Raw genomic sequence first — 25,611 nt, 5'->3', positions numbered from 1 at the left:
TCTCCTTTGTTCCCTCATGTTGTCATGTATCAACAGAGGTAGATCTACCATCAGGGCATTCTGAGTGCTCACCCATCTCAATGAAACAGTTGAGTAATCGTGAGTCAAAATTACTAAGATTTTACTAAGTTTCCCTCACTCAATGAAATGCTGGAGTTCATGCAGACAAGAGAAATGCCCCCACTCAAAGAAACAATCGAGTATTGTGTGCCGAAATGACCAAGAGAAGGGGACCCTCCCAAGCTCCCGTTCCCCCCACCCCCGGGGGCTGATGAAGCAACTGAGTCTCGACTGAGGGCATTAGTGTTTATTGTATTAAATGTGCTCTGGTTTCCTTACACAGTCCAAAGACATTCAAGTTAGGTGGATTGGATTGGATTGGCAACACCAAACTAGCCCTAGTGAGTGTTTGTGTTCGTCTTGCTATCGGATAGACGGCATGAGCTCCAACTGCCCTGTGTTCCTGTACTGGCTAAATGTGTGGATGATGGATAAATGGATGCTTTCTTTTCGACTTTTACACCTACAGAAACAATGGACACAATAGTAAAAGCATATAAAATGTACGATGTAACATTACATGTACAATTGGTAGTGTGATTTTGATTGGGTACCACCACACTGCACCATAGGCGCCTGTACAAGCGTCTCGGTCACCTCAGAGTTAAAAATGACAAGTTGGTTCCCAAATGGATGACTTACTGTGTGATACGATAGTCTCGCGTTTAGTTCAAGGTTGCACGCTGCTAGGCCAAGGTGCTGCTCCCCGTGGACCACGTTCTAAAGCAACGTCCCCGGGTTGTACTAAGGCTAGTAAAACGTTTGCCTTTTCAGGAGACGCTGTTGCTTTAAGAGCGGAGCCGCAAGAGTAGTGACTCATTTCCACAGATCGACCGGAAGTCGCATTCATTCTCCCCATACACGAACGCTCCTCGCCAGCCGCTCATCGATGGAATTGAGTTTCGGCGCTCAGCCGCGGCATGTCAGCACTGTCTTGGCTCCCGGAGGCCGCCTGAGGTGGGTTGTGGTCCCTGGTGAGTTTAAGGATGCGGCGCTTGCTGCGCTTCGCCGGCGCCCGCACAGATCAAACGCAATTCAGCGGTTCGCCAGCTCAAAACAGATCTGCGAAAAAAAAAGAGGGGGTAGGGGTGTCTCGTACATAAAACAGAGGACAGCGACACATTAGACATCGGCGTGAGAGTGTGACAGAGTGAGCGAGACCGGTTTGAAAAATTGCACGCACTCACTCACTCACTGACTCGCTCGCAGCGGTGGTTTGCTTCCCCAGCTCACAGCTCAAAGCTCAAGGGCAGTGTCGCATCCAAACTGGGGTAGAGCAATAGCTGATGCAGCCCGGATCACGCTTACCTTAACTTTAGACGTGGCGTGGCGTGGCGTTGAGAAGTGCACGGATCAGTTCGTGCTTGAAAATCAGCGCTCCCCCGATTGTAACGGAAAATATTGAAGTGTATAAACTAGTATGATGGAGGAGACTGCCTAGATGTGCATGCTAAACTGACAGGGTTAGGAAGAGGTGGTATGAACTCGGTGCCTGATTTTTCTCGGTATTGATCCACAGCCATGCTTCATTTTATATAGGACATTTCACAGTTGGCTCCGGCACGTTATTGAAAAACAAAAGTACACAACAGCTAATTCACAAAGTAACTGAAATGCAATGTGTACGTTAGGAACTGATCGTCTGATTCTCTAATCAGCATGTCTGCAACTCCTGGATGGGATTTTGTGCAAACAGTAGTGCGCATCACGCCATACAAACAACCTGAAGCTTTAGGATATGATAACTGAAAAAAGTACTTTTAATAAGCAGTCTGACAAAATAATAACAAGAGTGCCTTCTCTTCTTTCACAATGTAGAATACACTTCTGATTAAGGGAAGCACTCTTTGCTGTGTCCATTCTGCAGTAATGTTGCCAGTCTGAATTTATTCTGTGGGTAGCACTTTTTAGGCACATGCAGACCCAATAAAATAAAGTCACACAAAAGGGTAATACAGCAATGATCAGATGGCTGCTCCGTATTTTTCCCTTTGGCAAACTTCTTTGGAGTTCATCCCACTTGCTCTTGGCTTCACATCTTTTACTTGGTAGATGTCTGTTCCTGTCTCGTCTACATAACATAAAAATGTGATTTCTGCATTCTGTGCACTGTAGCAAACTTCCCAGTGCATATTTCTGAGGTCTGTTCATGTAACCTTAAAAAAAAAGCAGAACACTTTTAAAACAAACACAGATGCTTACATGTGGGTAACATGCTTGGCAACAGTCTGAAGTACAACAGCCTGATGCTTTTTTTTTTTTTTTCTTGATTTCTACAAAGTGTAAACTTTCTTGGTTGCATGTGTGGGAAAGGTGGATGTTGCACATGGACCTACTGTATATGTATGCGTTGGGTTTGAATGCTTGTACCAACACCACAAGGGTGCCCACTATAAGATGCATGTGGGAGAACATTCTTGTGCTGTCCACAGTCAGAGAGGGCAGTACAGTCCAGCATTTCATGCATTGGACTTCAAAATATATGTTTAAAGGTTCAGTCCTCATCTCCAGCTCACTGTGTGATTTATCCTGCCTCTGTTCTGTATGCAGGAAATACACAAGTAAACAACTATACCATCCGTCCATCCATTATCCAACCCGCTGTATCCTAACTACAGGGTCACAGGGGTCTGCTGGAGCCAATCCCAGCCAACACAGGGTGCAAGGCAGGAAACAAACCCTGGGCAGCAGTAAACAACTATACTACAGTGTTAATTTCAAAATAATATACAAAGGCACTATATCAAATAGATACTGATTCTTTGGTATGTTCAACCAGCTGTTTTGGCTTTGAAAAATATGAGGTTCCAGCTTTGTGATCATTTTTATGTCATTGAGATTCTAACCTGTGAAGAAAATTGTAGAACAAAATTAGAAAAGCCAATAATAAAAATGGATGGATATGCAGATCAAGAGCTGAGTAAAGGAATTGGAGCAAACAAGACCGACATAGTTGGAGCATGTTGAGCAAATGGTAGAGAGTGACTGGCAGAGGAAGCTAACTGTCACAAAGATGGAGTGCTTGAGGCCAAAGGCAATGTAGCAGGCATGGTGTATTTACCCCTGAGAATGCCCAAAATGGCAGGAGTGCAAGAAGAGAGTTTGGTTTTACTCCGATTACTGGTAAAGTAAGGCAAGGCTAGTTAAATCCTTAGCAGTGCACTGTGGGTTTTTTTCCAAATTTATACCTTGTGAGCTGCACATGACCGTGTGCCTGTAATTCTTGTATCATTTCACTTTTTTCTCTGTTGGCTTCCTTAGTTAGGGGGAGTTCTGCCCACATTTCTAGCTCGAAACTGTTATTTGTTAAACCTAAGTTGCCCTCTCTTATGTCATGTAAATATTTGAGGATTGAAAGCGTTGATGTTTATGTGTGAAACTTTGCTTTTGTTTTCTGAGTGAGGGAGCAGCTTGATAAAGACTTAGCGCCATGCAGCTGGTGCATCCTGGAGTTGTAGGGTGTCTGTTTATGTCGTAAAAGCAAAAGACGTGTATTTATAACATGAAATCTGTTAATGAATGTCTGTGGTAAAGGGTTCTGTGAAATGTTAGGCACATCCTGATAACCTCTGCTTAGGTTAGAGCAATATCTTTTTTTTGGTATTTTTCTTTCTGCAAGCTGCTTTACAGAGATGTTTTTTTTTTAAATACATGCAAGTTATATGATAAAGTGCACAGTTAAGGACTGAGCTGGCTGTGTATATAAACTTCTTTTTCTTTCACTTCTTAATAAAGTGCGTGGTTAAGGATTGATTTATCAGTATTTATACTGTACTTTTCTTTTGTTCTTTCCTAGTAGCCAGTACTCTTTTTTTTTTTTTACCTGTTCATAGCCCATTCATTTCTTCATAAAGGTGCACCTCATGGCATATCTTAGGCTTACACAATTATTGTTAGCCATGGTGGAGATTATCATTTAAGAAAATTCACTCATTCTTTCATTCTTTTCTCAAACCTGTTTATTCCAGGCTCATTGGTGGTTGGAGTTTCTGTTGGCATATTTTAGCACAAGGCACCGGTCTATGACAGGGCGAAATCATAATTACACCTCCACTGGGGCTGCTTTACTGTCGCCAGTTAACCTAACTTATCTCTCTTTGAGGTGTGGAAGGAAAATCTATGCAGACATGGAGAGAATGTACAAATTCCACATGGCAAGCAAACAAAGTTGATCTTTTTCTGCCTAAGTTTTGCAACACCTAATCTATTTGAAACTTCAGGGTTGCCCAAGTATTACTATGAACTATTCTCTTTTCATAACGTATTCCATGTTGCTAAAGTTCACAGTATGAAAAAAATACTCTGAGATGCATGTAAAATTTAAAAGTCACTGCCTTCCTTCAGTGCTTACAAAACGTTGGTGAAGTGTTCATTTTAAAAAGACTATTACCTTACACCTTACTTGCTCATTTTATAATTTTAAGCATTTTTGTGTTGTCATTGGTCAGTCTTCATTGCCACTCTTTCAGTCTTTTTTCAAGGTTATGTCCCTTTAATGCTATAATCGTGATTGTCTCCTCCTGATGTTTTTGTTAAATGTTTATATTATTGTGGTAAAAAGGATACCAAAACTGCTTGCAGTATTCTTGATTGGGAGAGTTGGGAGATGTACGCCTTTGCACCATCCTTGGCAGTGTTTTCCACACAGAATGCTATGTGGCTCAACACTCTGTTAACGGACTCGATAAATCCTGTGTTCCCTCTGGCTGGAGGACTCTTGCGTCACTCTCGTTCTCTTAAGGGGTACTCTTAAATTTCAGACATGTCATTGTGAAACAGTACATGACATTTATCTTTCCTTTGTAGTAAAGCAAATAAAGGCTATCTTTATCTGCACTTATCTTTCCAAGGTTGAAAATCTGTTCAGGTCCACCTGTTAGGATTTTGCTTTTTGCAAGGTAACTTTAGTGTTGTAATTGATAAACAGAACAAACTGATTGTTAATCTATATATTTTTTACATGAATTCAGGATCGTTTTTTTTCATTGTTTACACATGGAGTACAAAACATTTTTTCAAGTGGCATTTAATCGAACACAATAGATCCTAAATGTTATGTTTTATCTCTGTTTACCGTGTGTACTTGGTGGCCTGACACAGAACAATTGTTGTACCATTATCAAGTGTGCAGATTGTGGGGAGCAGAGATTCACTGATAGGACACCCCTTCATGAGTACCGGTACTAATATTTTGTATCCACCTTCTTGAGTATGAGATGGTGACTGTTGCCCAGGACTACAAGCGGCACAAGTTCAAAAGTGGAGCCTGGGAATAGCCTGCAAAACATGCAGCTTGTCAGCAAATCACTGTGTAAAAAAAACGTAATTGCAAAAGAAAAGAAGAGCGTTGTATAGTGGACTTTCTTTCTGTGTTTATTAACTGCACCGTTTGTGCAAAACAATTTCTTGTGCATATATGGCACTTTGTCTCGGGTTGATACATGCAGATCCAAATTTAGAATGTATTTGACTATTTTACAGTTTGAATTGAGAGTTGCAAATCTGTTCATTTATTTTTGCGCTACTTCAGATACTGTTGTGTGACTTGGGCTCATCGTGTTCCTCCAGCTGACAGAGGCGGCCTTAGGAGTACGCGGGGCCTTGGGTGAGTGTCATATGAGGGGTCGGGAGCCATAAGTGTAGGCTATATACCGTACCACCACGCTCACGGGCTTGTCCGCCTCTAATGCTGTACGCGTTATTATTGTTAAAAAACATGGTGCCTTATGTAGGTACCATTGGCTGTTTGATTACATTACGTATTGTAATTGTTCTTTTATTGGTTTAGTGGCCTTTAACCAACTTAATTAATGATTCAGAAACATTTTGCACGCAAAATTAATAAACTAGATAACAGTCGTTTCTGCTGAACCCACTGGAGTCGGCAAATTTATTTAATTATGGAGAACCAGAACACTTGTAATAAAACGAACACTTACCAAACAGCTGCTTTGACAGTCACAGACGGAAGTCCACTTTTCTGGCTTTTCACTGAGCAAAATCGTTGATAAGATCCTCGTAGTCCAATGTTGAGGCAAGTTCCTTTTCGATTGATAAAATAGCTAAACTGCACAGTCGGTTTTGCGACATTGTTGATCGTAGATAATTTTTGATAAGTTTCAACTTTGAAAAGCTTCTTTCTGCGCTCACAACGGTCACAGGAATTGTCAACATAATTCTGTACGCAACAACAATGTTGGGAAATGAATCTCGAATGGGCCAAATGTACCGAAGACACTCTTGAGCTGTATTGATGTTATCGGGAAGCATTTCTCGAAAAATCTTCAATTCTCCGCACAAGTCAATTGTCGTGCTAAGAGCTTTCTTGGTTATTGGTATAGATGCCGGGAAAGGCTTCTAAAGTTACAAGTCCTCGTTTATGAGTGGTTTCCGAAGAAATCCACCACGTACCGTATTTCAGTCTATAACGGATTTGAATGTCTTGCAGAGGCCCTGCATATTTGTATGATGAGCTGACGGTGACAAAAGAATCTCCTATCGCGGGGCCTGGTGCGATTGCCTTAGTCGCCACCTCCAAAGGCTGCCTCTGCAGCTGATGTTAGACAGCTATAGTACATTCAGACTTCACATGGTGACTCTGCAAGAAGTGTTAACAGGTCACGTGCTGTAAGGTGGCAGCCAGTGTGTGAATGTTGGGGCATCACATGCAGTGGTTGTCTTATACACCGATTATAAATCATTACAGTTTAACAATTTAGGGCATTCAATTATACTCCACCGCAAACAATGTTCAGTTTATGCAGAATAAATTTGCATGGCTTAAGAACTAGATGCATTGTGTAAAGTTAAATTGTTGACAATAATGAACTAAGTGTTTTTGGCCCACTCCAATTATTTCCTTGAAAATCACACATCATACAAGAGGCCCAAGCATCAAGATTCTGAAGCCCAAATCCTTGTGACAGTGTAGTTTTGTTTTAAAGTCATCTTTTTCAAATTGATTGAAATTCAGTTTGCAAAAAATGAAAAACAAAAATTAAAAGTGTGTGATTTTGTGCATTAACTCTGACTTAATGTTTCCTTCCGTGGGATGCCAAATTATTTTTGTGGGTAGAAATGGCAGAAAACAAAAAACACATAGGACTAAACTAATTTGAGTCTTAGAAAATATTTTATTCTTTACATTTCAGTTTGGCATAAATGTAAAGGAGATGACCTGCATTATTATTTTTAGTTTCACCTCTTTGTCATTGCCTGATGCAGACTCTGTTGAAGGGTCTTGTCACATATATATTGGGGTGCGTTTCCTGAAAAACAATTGATTTTTAGTGAATCACGAACAAGATAATGAATGATGTTGGTAAAGAACAAAGGAGTTTTGCAAATATTTCCCAAAGCCCATCATTATCCAACATTTAAAGAACAAATTTAAAGTACTTCTTTGTTGACTCCTCCCTGGCGTCCACAACACTAAAGCATAGGCTGTTGATAATAGAAGCACTGATCCCTTGCATATCATTTAAATATATTTTATACTGTCACGGCAGATATGTTAAAAAAAAAAAAAAACTAAGAAAAAGTAATTTTAAAAAAATCCCCTTAACGTTATGTTTAACCCCTGGAAAACAAGCCAAAAACCTTAAGGATTTTTTTAACAAGAAAAAAATGTTCTAATGTGAAACAGAAATGTGTAAATACTAAAATGTCAACATAAATACAGTTGGGAAGGAATGTTTAGTGTCCACTGCTGTATAGATGCAGATTTAGTACATGTCCATTGTGTGACATATTTAGAAACGAACATCAATGAACAGCCCAACGTTGCAATCAAGATAGTAGAAGTGTTTTTCTTATAATATTGTGTCTGTTGATTGCGCATTAGAGGTTAAAATGCCAGTGCCTGAACCGCACAATCGATATACCCACTGTGTGATTATAGGATACTACAACACTTAATGCTTAGTGACTTCTACATTTCCCCAAAAGTTAACTGACATTTGCTACATTAGATAGATAGATACTTTATTAATCCCAAGGGGAAATTCACATACTCCAGCAGCAGCATACTGATAAAGAACAATATTAAATTAAAGAGTGATAACAATGAAGGTATAACAGACAGACAATAATTTAGTATAATATTAACGCTTACCGAACCCATCCCCCAGGTGGAACTGAAGAGTCGCATAGTGTGGGGGAGGAACGATCTCCTCAGTCTGTCAGTGGAGCAGGACAGTGAAAGCAGTCTGTCGCTGAAGCTGCTCCTCTGTCTGGAGATGATCCTGTTTAGTGGATGCAGTGGATTCTCCATGATTGACAGGAGCCTGCTCAGCGCCCATCACTCTGCCACAGATGTCAAACTGTCCAGCTCCATGCCTACAATAGAGCCTGTCTTCCTCACCAGTTTGTCCAGGTGTGAGACGTCCCTCTTCTTTATGCTGCCTTCCCAGCACACCACCGCGTAGAAGAGGGCACTCGCCACAACCGTCTGATAGAACATCTGCAGCATCTTATTGCAGATGTTGAACGACGCCAGCCTTCTAAGGTAGTATAGTCGGCTCTGTCCTTTCTTACACAGAGCATCAGTATTGGCAGTCCAGTCCAATTTATCATCCAGCTGCACTCCCAGGTATTTATAGGTCTGCAATGTCTGCACACAGTCACCTCTGATGATCACAGGGTCCATGAGGGGCCTGGGCCTCCTAAAATTCACCACCAGCTCCTTGGTTGTGCTGGTGTTCAGTTGTAGGTGGTTTGAGTCACACCATTTATCAGAGTCTTTGATTAGTTTCCTATACTTCTCCTCCTGTCCACTCCTGAAGCTGCCCACAATAGCAGTGTTGTCTGTAAACTTTTGCACGTGGCAGGACTCTGAATTGTATTGGAAGTCTGATGTATATAGGCTGAACAGGACCGGAGAAAGCATAGTCCCATGCGGCGCTCCTGTGCTGCTGACCACAATGTCAGACCTGCAGTTCCCGAGACGCACATACTGAGGTCTGTCTTTAAGACAGTCCATGATCCATGCCACCAGGTATGAATCTACTCCCATCTCTGCCAGCTGGTTCCTGGTCCCTAAGGAGCAGAGGTTGGATGGTGTTGAAGGCGCTAGTGAAGTCCAGAAACATAATTCTTACTGCACCACTGCCTTTGTCTAAGTGGGAAAGGGATTGGTGTGGCATGTAGATGATGGCATCCTCCGCTCCCACCTTCTCCTTGTATGCAAACTGCAGAGGGTCGAGGGTGTGGCGGACCTGTGGCCTCATGTGGTGAAGCAGCAGGCCACTCCATGGTCATCATCACATGTGACGTCAGGGCGACAGGCCTGAAGTCATTCAGCTCACCTGGACGTGATACCTTTGGGACTTGGGTGAGCAGTATTCAGTGAGCATTATGAGCAGTGCTTGGGGAGCTAACGTCTTCTTGCCCATCTACATGATTGGAATCATTTTTTCTTTTTTGCCACGCTTGCACCATGATGAAGGTTCATTGGATCGGATTCTCCATGCATGTCACAGCAGTTCAGTTGAACGGTGCCATATGCATCAGTTTCATAACCCGGGCTGTATGAAGTCCATTTTATATTGTCATCACTATTGTTTTATTCAGCTAATTGTTCAGTTTCAGTTTGTTTGTTCGTTTATAACCTCAGAAGTGTTTTGGTTGAATGGCAAAATGCATAGATATATTATTTGTTTTTTGTAGCATAATGTTTTTTCATCCACTAGATGGCAGCATACTACTGTCCCAACAGTTATTCGGGCTTTACACTTTGACGTGGATCATTGAACGTCACCCAGAGTCTGACTTGGAGTCAACCGAAGTATAAGAAAAGACACAAAAGCACCCAAAATAAAGACAAAATTAATTTAACCTATTAGTTGAAAATCTATAAATCGGTCCAAAACGTTATAAGGCTTCTTTGCAAAAGAGAGCATTGGCAAGCTGTGATAAGAAAAAGGAAGCAACACTTCACAAAAGAGAAGTTAAAACAACTTATGGAGGAGGTAACAAAATATTAAGTGTTTTTCAAGGCTCCTGGAAGCCTCTGAGGACATCTGCAGGCACCAGAATCGCATCGTATTTGTGCCCAGAACATACAGTTACTGTTTCATGTTATACATCTCTTCAGCCATCACAGTTTTGGGATTCAAAACTGGAGTTGGCAGGTGAGAGGATACCGACTGTCTCCCAGTAAACAACAACTGCACCATGCCTTGTCATCTGATTCAGACATAAGCGTCATGTGGCTACTTGACCACAATGTTTGTAAATAGTCCCTGATGGTGGTATATGCCTTGTTTTGATCACCTCTTGTGACATGTGTAGCTGGGATTCAGGAGGCTGCTAGAAGGATAGGAATGAGCATTCCATCCACTGCACCTATAATGCCAGCTGTGCCTGCAATGGCATGAAAACCAATTTTAATATCATGTAAGGCATTGCCTCCTGGTGGAAGTTGTATGTCGTTGCGTGCATGGCACAGTAGTAATCTGGTCACTTCATGTACAGATTTGGGTACAGCAACCTTGCTGAGGTTATGTGCATCACCATTGGTCTACAGAAATACACCGGTGGCACACAAAGAAAGAGCCGTTTGAAGCTGTATAGTGGGACTAAGTGCAATATTCTGCCAATATTTCTCTATTGATTGTACGAGGAACGTTCAAAAACTTTCCACACTTTTTTTTAACTCTATTTATTAAGAATTTCAAAAACAAATTACATCACTTTTCTACATAGTCACCTTTGTTGTGATGCAGTTTTCCCCATGTCGTACCAACTTTTTAATAACATTAACAAAAAATGTTGCCACTGATGCACTGTTGCTTTCACATCAGGGTTCTTTCTTCATTCTTCGTGGTCGTGGCTGTAGCTGAATGTCCGGAGCACTCTGCATCCGTCACACTGCTATGGCCATTTTTGAAAATTTCAATCCACTCATAGACAACTCTACAAGAGAGAACTTTATCCCTATACTGAGCACACGTGATGAATTTGTGCTCCCGGCACAAAAAAAAAAGCGTGTGACAGAACTCTGTTTCTCTTTAGTGCAATTTATCAGTTTCACAGCCATCTTCACCACAGGGTGACAACTCTTTATACTAAACTGCAAGGGCAGCCAACTTACTTTACTAGACATAACTCATCACATGACACTCTCAGACACAACCAATTACTACTCCTCCCTCCTTCACCCTTTCCAACAAAAATATAAAAGTGTAGAAACTTTTTGAATGACCCTCGTAGATTACTTAGTCCGAGGGGTTCATGAACGTCTCCAAAATAACATTTAAACCAACTTCTTGGGTGGTGCTGTCTCAAAAGACATCTCCGTTGGAGTTGCACAATTCTCTGGATACACTCAATTGTTGTTGCTGGTACTAAGATTGTATTGCATGTCAGGAGTAACTCAATGCTGAAATGAATGCAAGGTAAAGCAGACAAAAGTAATTATATATTCAATTGTCTTTTTTTTATTTGAATGAGATTTTTCTTTAAACATTTAAGTCATATTTATTTACTGAAATGCATTGTTACATCTGCATCCTGCTTACTGTGCCCTGAATTTGTCTGCTGTAGTTTGATTTTTAGCCTATTATAAGTTGTGCTGCGCCTGTTCTTGCACTTTAAAATGTCTACAGGTCACCTGTATAAACGTGAAAACAAAAGCCTTAAAACTTATGAAAATACACTGGTTTTCACACCAAGGATGTTGTCTAGCTTTAATCTGCATTTTAACACTAGAATTCCTGAAGCCTATGAAAAAAGTCATAATCCTAGGCCACCTTAAATTATTTTGCACCTCTCCATTAGTGTCTTTGTTTTGCAAACGTTTCAGTCAGCACTAGCAGCAAGAAGCCTGCTATCCCATCCCCAGCTGACGTTTTTATCTGGGTGTAAAGTTCCTTGAATTTTATAGGGTAAATAATATAAATAATAATAAATCATTATTTGGAATATGTGGATTTCATGTGTGTTCCACGTCTACAACAATCTGGGCAAATGTAGAATTACAGGAAATGCGAGAACAAGAAATGTTGAACACAAACTAAAACAGAAACCTTTTTCATGTTCTACTAATTGGCAAAATGCTGGCGTGAAGTGTATAATGTGTGAAGACTGAAGTTCAAATATGAAATAAGCACTTTCACAAAAGGTACAGGTATAACAAAACAAGTGCACTTTTATCCAGGACTATAACCAAAGAAAAAGAAACTGGGGTAAGGTACAATACTGACACATCTGTTTGGCTGGTGCTGAGGTAAGAATTGTTGTCTCATAATCAAGAGGTTGCAGGTTTGATTCTGAGTCCTTCCTGCATTTACTGTTTCGAGTAGCAAGCCGCTTTTATTATTACTCTTGTAGAATAAAAGCATACATTTGATTTGAGTCTGTTAATATCCGGTGTAAATTTATGGGACTTGTAAATGTTAGCATTTTTTTCATTATTTGGTTTTATTATCTCAGTCACGTTCACACTCCCCTCAATTTGACACTTCTTACTTTTCAAGTAAAGCTGTGGTATAACAGAGGTGAACTCAGATGATGGTTCTACATCGGCAAAAGAGAGCAGAAGCCCTCATTGCAAGAAATGTCTAGTCACACATAAGAACAACACAGCTGCACCAGGCGTAAAGGCAAGGCCTACAGAGCTTGCCAAGGTATCGTGCAAAGTTCTGTTTGCGATTGTTTTTTGATGGTCTTTATATATATATATATATATATATATATATAAAAAATGTATGTTATAAAAACGCCAGATTGAATGTTGTTTACTTATATTTATTTATTTATCTTTCTGCAGTGTAACATCACAAGTAGACTGCAGAGTTTCCTGTGTTTGATCGACATAGGCATGCTGGCACAGTTCTTAGTTCTATTTTTAGTGGACAGATTTGGTGGAAGTTTTAAGGGTTTCCTTTTCACATTTTGGACTGTTACCCATAAGATCCCATTTTAAGCTGCAAGAACAAGTGCTATACGTTTTTGAATTTATCAAAACTCTTTATACTTTAGAACACAATTTCCTGTGGCAAATTAATATACAGTATACCTTCATTGTGAAAAAAATAACTTGTTTTTCTCAAAAATGATGAATCTTAGTAATAACAAGCAACTTTAATATACACATATGAGGTATGTCCAAATACAAAAAAGCTACCTTTTTAAGTAGGATACCATCAAGTCAACATAGCAGACTTGAGATAGTGGTGACCTGTGATAATAACTACTTGCTCAATCACACCACGTCATTCAGTCATGGAATATGTGCATTCGAGAGAACATGCCTCCTGTGCCTTTTGCAATTTTTTTGGCAAGTTGAAATATGAAAGATCTTGAAGAGCAGTGTGTTTCCATGAAATTCTGTGTGGAATTGTCAAATAATTTTTCCCCGGACTTTTCACATGTTGCAGCAAGCTTATGGAGAGAATTATTCTGTTTATCTGCTTTGTATCCTTGTGTGGCACTAGATGCTTACTGCCAAGTTGTTTTCCTGCCATGGAAAACTCATCTCAGATAAAGGTGCACTGCAGTGATCAGTTAGAAGGGTCCTTTCATCAGACTGGCTAGCCCAGCAGTAACTCAGCTGCAGACTGGTCAGTAGGGGGAGGTGACTAGTTGGCTGAAGCCTCCAGGACTCTGACTGTGTCTGCCTTGTTTGACTGTTTTTTTTCTACATTCTTACAGTTGTTCTACAGCAGGGGTGCCCACACTTTTTCGGCTTATGAGCTACTTGTAAAATGACCTACCTACATTAAAAATGATCTAAAATGTGTGTGTGTATATCTATACTAATAAAAGCCTGACTGACTGACTCATCACTAATTCTCCAACTTCCCGTGTAGGTAGAAGGCTGAAATTTGGCAGGCTTATTCCTTACAGCTTACTTACGAAAGTTAAGCAGGTTTCATTTCGAAATTCTACGCGTAATGGTCATAACGGTCGACAGCGTCCACCATGTTGAACTTTCTTATTTATGGCCCCATCTTCACGAAATTTGGTAGGTGGCTTCCCTGCGCTAACCAAAACCGATGTACATACTTATTTCGACGGTATGATGCCACTGTCGGCCGCCATATTTAACTTTCCAAAGTCACTAATTCCCCAACTTCCCGTGTAGGTAGAAGGCTGAAATTTGGCAGGCTCATTCCTTACAGCTTACTTACAGAAGTTTAGCAGGTTTCATTTCAAAATTCTACGCGTAACTGTCATAACGGTCGACAATGTCCACCATGTTGAACTTTCTTATTTATGGCCCCATCTTCACGAAATTTGGTAGGCGGCTTTCCTGCGCTAACTGAAACCAATGTACGTACTTATTTCGGTGGTATGATGCCACTATCAGCCGCCATAATTAACTTTTCAACGGTCTTTGTTACTTATGGGCCCATCTTCAAGAAATTTGGTATGTGAGTTACCAACGCTAACTGAATTCTACTAACGTACATATATATGTCCATAGCCTGCAGCTCGGTCACCGTGTGAGGCGGTGTTGGGTCCCCCATCCCAACGCCTCCCACGTTGTTGGCTGCCTGCCTATATAAGGCCGTCCGCGCTCCAGTCTCTACATTCCCTTCCTTGCTTCGCCACGGGATTCACGTCTCCCTGCTGATAACTACAGCCTTTTTATTTAATCCACGGCTTCTCCGCTGTTTTATTGTTTGTTTATTACGATTGTAGTAATTGTGTAGGTATTTTAGACTTACTTTACATTGTTCAGGTACCCATTTCCTTTATCGTTCCAACCGTACCCCCATTAACATGTCTACTGAGGTGATCACCATCAATCAAAGAACTGTCACTTACCGAGTGGTTTCCATGCCCAGAGATGGCACCTACCTTTTCCATTCTCTTTGTTACATATTGCACGGCCATATCAGGCTCACTCTTGATATCCAGAGGAACATTGTGTCTTATGTATTGAATGACTGGGACAGGTTCAAGGTGTGGACTGATGACGGTACAGGAGATAATTATACTACACAGGAGCACTAGAAGAGTGAAATGCTTAAGCCCTTCACCAATGCATCTGCATGTGAGTTGATGGCTGCCGCTGAATTGTTCTGTTGTCGCTTTCAAGTGTACCGAAATGGCCAAATATTTTACACCTTTCGACAACCGCCAATGCCTCTTAAACATCTTAGATTCACAGGTGACGATTTCAGTAGTGGACACTTTGATGTTTATGAATGTTTCTCAAAAGCTGGATGTGAAGTTATCAATGAAACCGGTTGTATGCTTACAACACTTGACAGATGCCGAATGTGTCTTCAACACAAGTCCTGCAAATACTGTCGTAATTGAAACAAACCATAAACCATAATATCAGATTAACAACACATTTTTACAATACAATGATTTTTACTTTAATGATGTAGTGTTCTGTTACATTGTAATGTGAACTTAACATTGTAACACTGTAATATCAAGCATATTGTAACATTTATAAAGGTGCTTTAAGAACAAATTTAGCGTAGCCAGAATATAGTAAATGCCAGATATGCCCAATTTGATAACATCCCAATGCTATTATATTTAATTAAGCTGACGTGTACTTCCCAATTGCAAGGTGTAGTCGGTGTCCAAAACACTGCTGCTGTAACCATCCATTAAGCGCAGCAGCTTTGACAACATTAGCATCGTTGTCTGTCGTAATGGCTGAAAGTTTTTCTTTCGTGATGTCCCATTCAGAAAGCATATCTTTCAGACCTTGCGCAATCATATCTGCCGTGTGATCGGCTGGAAAATATGCCGTCTCAAGATATCTCTGGCGCAGCTTCCAGTCGTCGTCAATGTAATGCAAAGTAAGGCTCAAGAATGGGTTCATTGTCCTACTTGACCAGAGATCAGATGTGGCTGCAAAGTGTTGAAATTTTTTCAATTCAGCAGCTACATTTTTACAACATGTCTTGTACATGTCTGGCAGCGCAGTTTTAGAAAAATGTGATCACAATGGCACAGTGTATCTTCTGTCGAGAGTTTTAATGAGGTGTTTAAACCCGCTTCGCTCCACTGTAGCCAAGAGAGTCATATCCTTTACGATGTGATAACAAATAACGTCAGTTATTTCTTTCCATCTTCTTGAACTCTTCACATACTGTGTGGCATTTGTGAACGCTTGTGTTATCGACATCTGCTTTGCGGAATCACTTGTTGCTGGGCGCTTGTCAGTCTCTCTTTGTTTTTTTTGAGCCATGCACTGTTCATAATATTCAGTAACGTGATTGTGCTTCAAGTGTTGAAACAAATTAGTGGTGTTACCTTTGGGCGTCGAAACTGTTTTTCTACAGTGTCTACATCTGACTTCATTTTATTCGATGTCATCCTTACTGAAGCGAAAATGTGTCCAAATAACGGAGACTGCGTTTTTCTTTGGTACAAGCTGCTCTTGTTGCTCAGTTGTGTCAGTGTTTAAGCTCTCCATGCTCGACATGTCGGCGGAATAACGTAACGGAGCGGGGTCACGTGACTCCACACGCGGTAGTGTTTTTAAAGGGAAAGTAATCGAAATAATCGACCTGGAAAAATTTGATCGATTATAGGTTCTGAATGTCGATTTTGATTACTTTTCGATTAAACGCCCAGCCCTAACACACACATATATCTATAATAATAAAAGGCAAAGCCCTCACTGACTGACTGACTGACTCATTCACTCACTGACTGACTGACTCACTGACTCATCACTAATTCTCCAACTTCCCATGTAGGTAGAAAGCTGAAATTTGGCAGGCTTATTCCTTACAGCTTACTTACAAAAGTTAAGCAGGTTTCATTTTGAAATTCTACGCGTAACGGTCATAACGGTCGACAGCATCCACCATGTTGAACTTTCTTATTTATGGCCCCATCTTCTCGAAATTTGGTAGGTGGCTTCCCTGCACTAACCGAAACCAATGTACATACTTGTTTCGGTGGTATGATGCCACTGTTGGCAGCCATATTGAACTTTTCAACAGTCTTTGTTACTTATGGGCCCATCTTCAAGAAATTTGGTACATGGGTTCCCAACGCTAACTGAATCCTACTTACGTACATATATACGTCCATAGCCTGCACCTCGGTCACCGTGTGAGGTGGCGCGGTCCCCATCCCAACGCCTCCCACGCTGTTGGCTGCCTGCCTATATAAGACCGTCTGCCGCCCGGTCTCTACATTCCCTTCCTTGCTTCGCCACGGGATTCACGTCTCCCTACTGATAACTACAGCCTTTTTGTTTAATCCACGGCTTCTCCGCTGTTTTATTGTTTGTTTATTACAATTATATATATTGTATAGGTATTTTAGACTTACTTTACATTGCTCAGGTACCCATTTCCTTTATCATTCCAACCCCCATTACCATGTCTTTCGAGATGATCACTATCGATCTAAGAACTGTCACTTACCGAGTGGTTTCCATGCCCAGAGATAGCACCTACCTTTTCCATTCTCTTTGTTACATATTGCACGGCCATATCAGGCTCACTCTTGATATCCGGAGGAACATTGTGTCTTATGTATTGAATGACTGGGACAGGTTCAAGGTGTGGACTGATGACGGTAAAGGAGATAATTATACTACACAGGAGCACTATAAGAGTGAAATGGTTAAGCCCTTCACCTATGGTTCTGCATGTGAGTTGATGGCTGCCGCTGAATTGTTCGGTTGTTGCTTTCAAGTGTACCGAAATGGCCAAATATTTTACACCTTTCGACAACCGCCAATGCCTCTTAAACATCTTAGATTCACAGGTGACGATTTCAGTAGTTGACACTTTGATGTTTATGAATGTTTAAACTCTCAAAAGCTGGATTTGATTTTATCGATGAAACCGGTTGTGTGCTTACAACGCTTGACAGATGCCAAATGTCACTTCAACACAACAAATCCTGCAAATACTGTCGTAATTGAAACAATCCATGAAACTCAAACTGATTATGACAGCAGCAATCCAAGCTGTGAGATCTGAGACAAGATTACTGTTCACATGGTCAACTGTAAGTTACATGCTCAAGAGTAAGCTCAGCGCACAGCTTGGTCATGTTACAACCGGAGGGCCGAACTGACAACATGGTATACAAAGAGAGCTTTGACAAATAATTATTGGCATATTTTCCCTCAGTTTAAAAAGGTTTCATTTTCTTCTTAATAAAAATGTTAATGTAGTACTTCGCCGCTGGAAAATCTGCCATGCAGGCCGTTTTTGCCCAGTCTCTTTCTTATGGTGGAGTCGTGAACACTGATCTTAATTGAGGCAAGTGAGGCCTGCAGTTCTTTAGACGTTGTCCTGGGGTCTTTTGTGACCTCTCGGATGAGTCGTCTCTGCACTCTTGGGGTAATTTTGGTCGGCCAGCCACTCCTGGGAAGGTTCACCACTGTTCCATGTTTTTGCCATTTGTGGATAATGGCTCTCACTGTGGTTCGCTGGAGTCCCAAAGCTTTAGAAATGGCTTTATAACCTTTACCATACTGATAGATCTCAATTACTTCTGTTCTCATTTGTTCCTGAATTTCTTTGGATCTTGGCATGATGTCTAGCTTTTGAGGTGCTTTTGGTCAACTTCTCTGTGTCAGGCAGCTCCTATTTAAGTGATTTCTTGATTGAAACAGGTGTGGCAGTAATCAGGCCTGGGGGTGGCTACGGAAATTGAACTCAGGCGTGATACACCACGGTTAGGTTATTTTTTAACATTACTTTTTCACACAAGGCCATTTAGGTTTGGATTTTTTTCTCCCTAAATAATAAAAACCATCATTTAAAAACTGCATTTTGTGTTTACTTGTGTTATATTTGACTAATGGTTAAATGAGTTTGATGATCAGAAACATTTTGTGTGACAAACATGCAAAAGAATAAGAAATCAGGAAGGGGGCAAATAGTTTTTCACACCACTGTATATATATATATATATATATATATATATATATCTATATATATATATATATATATATATATAGCAAAATCCCTGCGCTTCTCAGCGACAAAGTACTGCTTTTAAATTTTTATTAAGAAGAAAAGAAAACCTTTTTAAACTGAGGGAAAATATACCAATAATTATCTGTTAAGGATCTCTTTGTATACCACGTTGTCAGTTCAGCACTCCGGTTGTAATATGACCAAGCTGTGCTAGCTTACCATTGAGAATGCAGCGTATAGTTGTCCAGGAGAAAAGCAATGTTGCCTCAAATCAATGGCAACCTTTTGTAGGGTCTGTCCCTGAGACTTATTAATTGTCATCAGAGCCTTACTGGAAATTTGAGGCATTTGAATTGAAATGGGAGATCAGAGGGTATAACGGTGATGCGAGGAATACATTCAGAGTGTGGCGCTCTGCTGTTGTTTAGTGTAGCTGCCTTCACACTGCTTCTCCGCTGCTTTATAAACGAACGCCATATAAGGCCATCCTTTCTCCTTGCTTCGCAGTTCTGTACTGTTTTATTGTTCGTTTATTACGATTGTTATAGTTATTGTGTAGCTATTTGAGACTTACTTTACTGTTCAGGTACCCATTTCCTTTATTTAATCCGCGGCTTCTACGCTATTTTTTGTTAGTTTATTACGATTATAGATATTTATTGATTCCCTTCTTTAGCTGACTGCCTGCTCATATAAGGCGCTCCGCTGGTTTTTTGTGAAGCAGCCTTTACACAGCTTCTCCGCTGTTTTATAAACGAACGACATACAGTATAAGGTCATCCTTTTTCCTTGCTTCGCTAAGGAAGCTGCCTTTTTATTTAATCCACGGGTTCTCCGCTGTTTTATTGTTCGTTTATTACGATTGTTATAGTTCTCTTTGTATAGCACGTTGTCAGTTCAGCACTCCGGTTGTAATATGATGACGAAGCTGTGCAAGCTCACTCTTGAGAATGCAACGTATAGTTGTCCAGGAGAAAAACAATCTTGCCTCAAATCAATGGGAACCTTTTGTAGAGTCCGTCCCTGAGACTTATTACTTGTCATCGCGAAGCAGAGCCTTACTGGAAATTGGAGGCATTTGAATTGAAATGGGAGATCAGAGGATATAAAGGGGATGCGAGGAATACATTGAGTGTGGAGAAACTGTAGAGACAGCGTGTGTATTAACTTGTGGATTTTTCTGTGAGTATTTGGTGGCAGCGCGACGAAGTTGCTTTCGCAAGACCGCGTTAGCTGTGAAGCTCAACTCGAAGCATATTCTTTTCCTACCTTGTCAATTGTGTAATGCGTTTTTTGAACAGGTTTGATGCATGGAAGTGATCACTGCATACTGTTCAGTCAGTTCACGTGAGCTGCTCTTTTGTGTGATGTTGCGATGTCCACGGCTTTATTTAATGTTAGCTAAGACCCAGCACTTAAAAGTTTCTCGTTACAGCAATTTTAACTCCATTACAAAGTGATCTAAAGTCTCGTTTATACCTTGTGTTTTTTCAGTAAACTTGTATCTCGCGAATAAAGTATTCGTCGAAGGCATGATAAATGGCAGTGGGAACGTGTCTATAAACTTAATTTAAACTTACGGTTTTCACTGTGCTTTGTTTCCGCAGTAGCTGCACTTATGAATATGCTTGTATGCTTTTTTCTTCAGCGCTCTTTGGAGCTCTTCCTTGTTTTCTATGTACTGCGTTCACAGTCAGTTCACATGATTACGTGTGAGGCGTGATGATGTGACACGTAACTCCGCCCCTCATGGCCATCGAGCTAAAGTCCATTACAGTATATGGATAAAAATAGGTTCCATTTATGACCATTACGTGTAGAATTTCGAAATGAAACCTGCCCAACTTTTGCAAGTAAGCTGTAAGGAATGAGCCTGCCAAATTTCAGCCTTCTACCTACACGGGAAGTTGGAGAATTAGTGATGCGTGAGTGAATCAGTCAGTCAGTGAGGGCTTTGCCTTTTATTAGTATAGACTAGCAGAATACCCGCGCTTCGCAGCGGAGAAGTAGTGTGTTAAAGAAAAGAAAAGAAAAAATTTTAAAAATATCGTAACATGATTGTTAATGTAATTGTTTTGTCATTGATATGAGTGTTGTTCTCATATCTATATATATATATATATATATCTCTCTATCTATCTATCTATCTATATTTATTAGTATAGATTAGTTTTAGGGAGGATATATGATAGACTAACATTCAAAAAATAGGTTTTTTTTTTAATGCAACGCGATCTACCTTTCCGATATACTGGTCGATTGCGATCAACATCTCGGGCACCCCTATTCTACAGTTAGATGATGGACAAGTATTGTTGTTTATTAGTTTTGCTAATTAGTTTCAACTTTGTTTTTGATTTGTATTTGAACAAACCTATATCGTAATTTGTGATAGTTCTATATTTAGTGAGTGGTATAATCTATTCCTGCATTTGCCATGCGTGTTGTTGCAACACTCTGCACCCACACTTGATGAGAAATGCTGTGCAAGAACAAAGTAGTTTGTAATATTGTGTTGCATTTCTGTGGCAGCAATGATAGATTTACCATTTTTGCTCTGTGAATAGGATTATTTCTGCTCTGTTTCTTTGACAGCCATTTCATCGTCAACCTACCTGGAAGGGGCTCTCTCTCTAAATTTGTCTTTCCTAAGATTTTCTTTCCTTTTTTTTCTTCCTATAAGTTTTTTTTTTTTTACTTTCTGGATGGTGGGGAAGATTTTTCTTGTCGTCTTAGGGATTCAGAAACAGGGCCTGTTAAAATCTATTGGGATATTCCTTGTGTGATTTATTTTTTTTATTTTTTTTTTGGACTATAAAAGAAATACATTTTTGTTTAAGCCACACACAATGTTATGTATGGTACTGAAGTTTCAAATTAGCCAGATGATCCTAAAACTGGACAATGAACACATTGGGAAAGTGTGTGTTTTGATTTGTGAAAATCATTGCCTAACTGACAATGAAGTTGCTAAAGAAGTAGTAAAAGTTTGTGTCAAACAGTTTTGACTGAAAAACTGCTGATGCATCATGCTGCTGCAAAATTTGTGCCATATCTCTTGACAGGTGAGGAAAATGTGAACCATGTTACAATTAGTCAGTGGTTGTTAGATTATTCAAATGCTAGTGAAAGTTGAAATCCACCCTGAAACAACATAAAAATATGACATGGGACTAATGTGACATTATGTGACAGAGATGAAAAACTGTTGAGAATGATGTAATACTTTTTTGACTCTTGCCCATTAAAAACATACATTTTAAAATCTTTTATTATATGGGGATGTTTTTTGGTCCTTTGTTGTGAAAATTAATATGAAGTAAACATGACACAAATATCAAAATAGGAAGAAGCATATAAATAGGCTCAAAGTCAGATGAACGGGAACAGAAATAATGACCATATGTGGTTAAAAAAAATGTACATATTTTGTTAGTTTGTTCCTCTTTTTGAACAACAGAGTGTTATTGTTTACTAAAGGAAGTGGTAGCCTTTCCAACAGTAAGAGGAGATGCAATTGAGATGAGATAGTAAAGACAAGAATTGCCAGCTTATCACAGCCTAACTTTGCTCTGTTTCACTCATGTGAACACTACCTGGTCAGCATGGAGGCAGTTTGTGAATATGTAATATGTATGTGTCTGTGAATGTGTGCTTGCATGTATGTATGTATGTACAGTATGTATACTATACAGTATATATACAGTAGAGTCTCGCTTATCCAACATTCTGTATTATCCGATGTCCAACCGCAAAAAAAAACAAAAAACGCATCAATCGGCAACAAGAACTGCAAGTGGCGAGCGTGAGCTTTGTCTATTTTTTGTTACTAAGTTCATTTTTTCAGTTAAATTTTTCAGTTGTTTTGTTGTAAAACATGATTTACAGTGGATTATGTGGCCAGCCCTATCTGGCGGGTGTGTGTGTGTGTGCATGTGTCTCCCTCGCATGCTTGCATGTGTGTGTGCGCGTGTGTCTCTCGTGAGCATGTGTCTGTGTGCGTGTGTCTCATGCGTGTGTGTGCATGTGTCTCGTGAGCGTGTGTGTGTGTGTGTGTCTCTCGTGCGCATGTGTCTCTGTTTCTCTCGTGTGTGTGTGTGCACATGTGTCTGTCTCACATGCTCGCGTGTGTGTCTCTCTCGCACGTGCGTGTGTCTGTCTGTGTCTCTTGCTCTCTCTCACTGCACAGTGAATGCACAGGGAGAGACTGAACATGTGTGGAAATCATCGCCTCACACAAACTGAAAGGGAAACTGGCTTGTTCCTATACCGAGTGTGTGGTCCTGAACAGAGGGAAAAGTTTGTCGTACTTTTTGGTCAGAACCCGATTTGTACGTGTTCAGAGACGATCGTGAACTGAGCCACTGTATTAGGTTCCTAATGTGTAAAATTATAACATAGTTTGACATTTAATAGGCTTTTTCTTAACACCTTCCATTATCCGACATTTTCGCTTATCCGACGTTCTGCCGGCCCATTTATGTCGGATAAGCGAGACTCTACTGTATATATACGCATGTGCCACACGGGTGCCATTCTCATCCGTACCACCTTCGCTGTCACTTTCCCTACCTCTTCATACCTTAAATCATTCTTGAGACAGATTGAAGACTTAAGTGCCAGCTTAAGTGAAAAATAAAGACAAACATACTAAGTAATTGCAACACAAACACTGACTTAATCAGTTTTAACGCTTAAAGATGCAGACGGAAGAAGAGAGAAGCGGGCCACAAGAGTGGAGAAAAGAAGAGCTGCTCAGGAAGCAGCAAGCGCATCAACCTCTGAGAAAATGAATGCTAAACAGAGACAGAGAAAGAGTCTGAAAATTAGGAATGCTCAAGTCAAGTGTATTCACTTCACGTTATTTGCAGTACGCCGTTATTGGTATATATGTGTGTGTGTGTGTAATAATCCATTGTGTTTCCCCAGTTTTTAAATGAAGGTGAATACTTCATTATGTGCCACATTCCTTCAGACTGTACACTGTATTTATTTCTCAAATGGTTATGGAATTTCTCAAGCCTGATGAAGTGCACACTGATGAACAAGGAAGTAACTATGAGCATAGTAATGATAGCCTGACTAGCCTGACATGTACTTCCTGCTCTGAACTCAAGGTTTTTGACAGTTACAACCCCCATCACTCTTTCTTCATTAAGCAGGTGTATACACAAAATACAGGTAAAGGGCAGTATTGCAAACACAAACATTATAGTGAGGCACTACTGGGGTCAAAATCTGATGCCTTATGAAGATAACAGAGAAACATTTATCCATTTACTCATAGTATATTCAACCATGTTGCAGGTTTGATGCGCTGATGCTGTTATATGTAGGTTAGTTACAGGAATAAACATGTAAGAACAAATAGGCTATCACTCAGTAGCTATCCACCACCAAACTATCAACATTGGTACTCCCAGGCTACTTTGCCACAACATCCATAAAAGGTCTTTGGTGATTGCAAATCACCTGTACATTTAAACCTGAGAACATTTATGGTATGTGTAAGTAGGCCTCAAGAGTCTTGGATTACAAATGACTATGAGCTAAAACCCAGTGATTTAAAGGCTGGCTTCTTTCTGGTGGTCGGAGACACAAATTCAGTTCTTCCTGAGTCATTTTTCTTTACTGCAGATATATTATTTCTCCCCGCATGTACCAACCCTCAATTCTTGTCCTTTTCTTTTTTTTCCCCTACATAACCAACTGCAGCTAGCATTACTTTGAAAGAAATGTTTTCAGTATTGCACCCTTAGAATACAGACTCTTCAAATGTTTTAAAAAAACATAGTTATATCATCACCTATACTTTTATAATCATTAACAGTCAAAAATGATTTAAACTAACTTTGCAATTAACCTCTATAATTTAATCATACAAATGCATTACTGCATTTCATTATGAAATGATATATCCTGTAGTCCAGTATAAAGTTGTATTCCAAACTTCAGAGAATTGATGATTCATGATATGAATTTAATGTGCACCATCTGGCTAGCACTGTCTGTTTTTGTGGTGAATGTGAGAGTTAGCCAGTTTAAGAAGCACTTACCGATTAAAGAGTGGATTGGGGTGCATGTAGCTTATGAGGAATTTATTGCGCTAGTTTCGTGACAATAGAGAAACATTCAAGCATTTGATTTTTTTTTTATTTGATATACTTTTATTAATATATTGTTTGGTTACAATGTTCTTAGTATTACAGTCCTTTTGGGAAATGTCCCCCTGCATACTTTAAAGTGCAAATCATTTAGTTTAATTAATGTTACAATTATTGGCAGATTTCTGACTTTTTGTGAAGTGAAAACTTGTGGAGAAATCTAAATTAAGAGAATTAGGTTATTTCATTTTCTATACTAAGTATTCTTTTATTTCCTAGTACACTTTAAATCCTCCTTGATTATTATTTTACTTCGAAAACACAGTTACAGCTGATGTGTTATTTACTTCTGTAAAATTTTCATTTTTAAAGGTTACTCTCGAATGTCTGTAAACCCAATCGGTTAATGCAATAGTTATGCATGTTAGGCTGAACTCTCATTATGTGACTCCTAGTCATTAGGTGTGTCAGATTAATCGAGGTGATGCTGAGCTTATCGCTTGACCATGTCAATTTGAAAGACTGGAAACTGCAGGGCACACCACTTATATTGATCTAAGTGCTGACCTTTCAGTACAGTC

General features: G+C 39.9%; 1 protein-coding gene across 3 annotated transcripts in view; it reads left to right on the top strand.

The window, feature by feature from the left end:
- The first annotated feature begins 871 nt into the window (after positions 1 to 871).
- Positions 872 to 25,611, top strand: part of csgalnact2 (chondroitin sulfate N-acetylgalactosaminyltransferase 2) — a 63,692-nt gene continuing 38,952 nt past the window's right edge. For 2 of the 3 annotated variants that reach the window (XM_039753134.1, XM_039753132.1), the window contains exon 1: positions 872 to 1,017. The gene's annotated coding sequence lies outside the window, so the exon portion shown is untranslated. Of the gene's footprint in view, positions 1,035 to 25,611 lie in introns of all 3 variants that reach the window. The other variant, XM_039753133.1, reaches the window with a different exon arrangement.

The sequence above is a fragment of the Polypterus senegalus genome, chromosome 1, assembly GCF_016835505.1.
Source record: "Polypterus senegalus isolate Bchr_013 chromosome 1, ASM1683550v1, whole genome shotgun sequence".
Taxonomy (NCBI): domain Eukaryota; kingdom Metazoa; phylum Chordata; class Cladistia; order Polypteriformes; family Polypteridae; genus Polypterus; species Polypterus senegalus.
The sequence above is the reverse complement of the archived record's forward strand: the minus strand, read 5'-3'. Positions and strand labels throughout refer to the sequence as shown.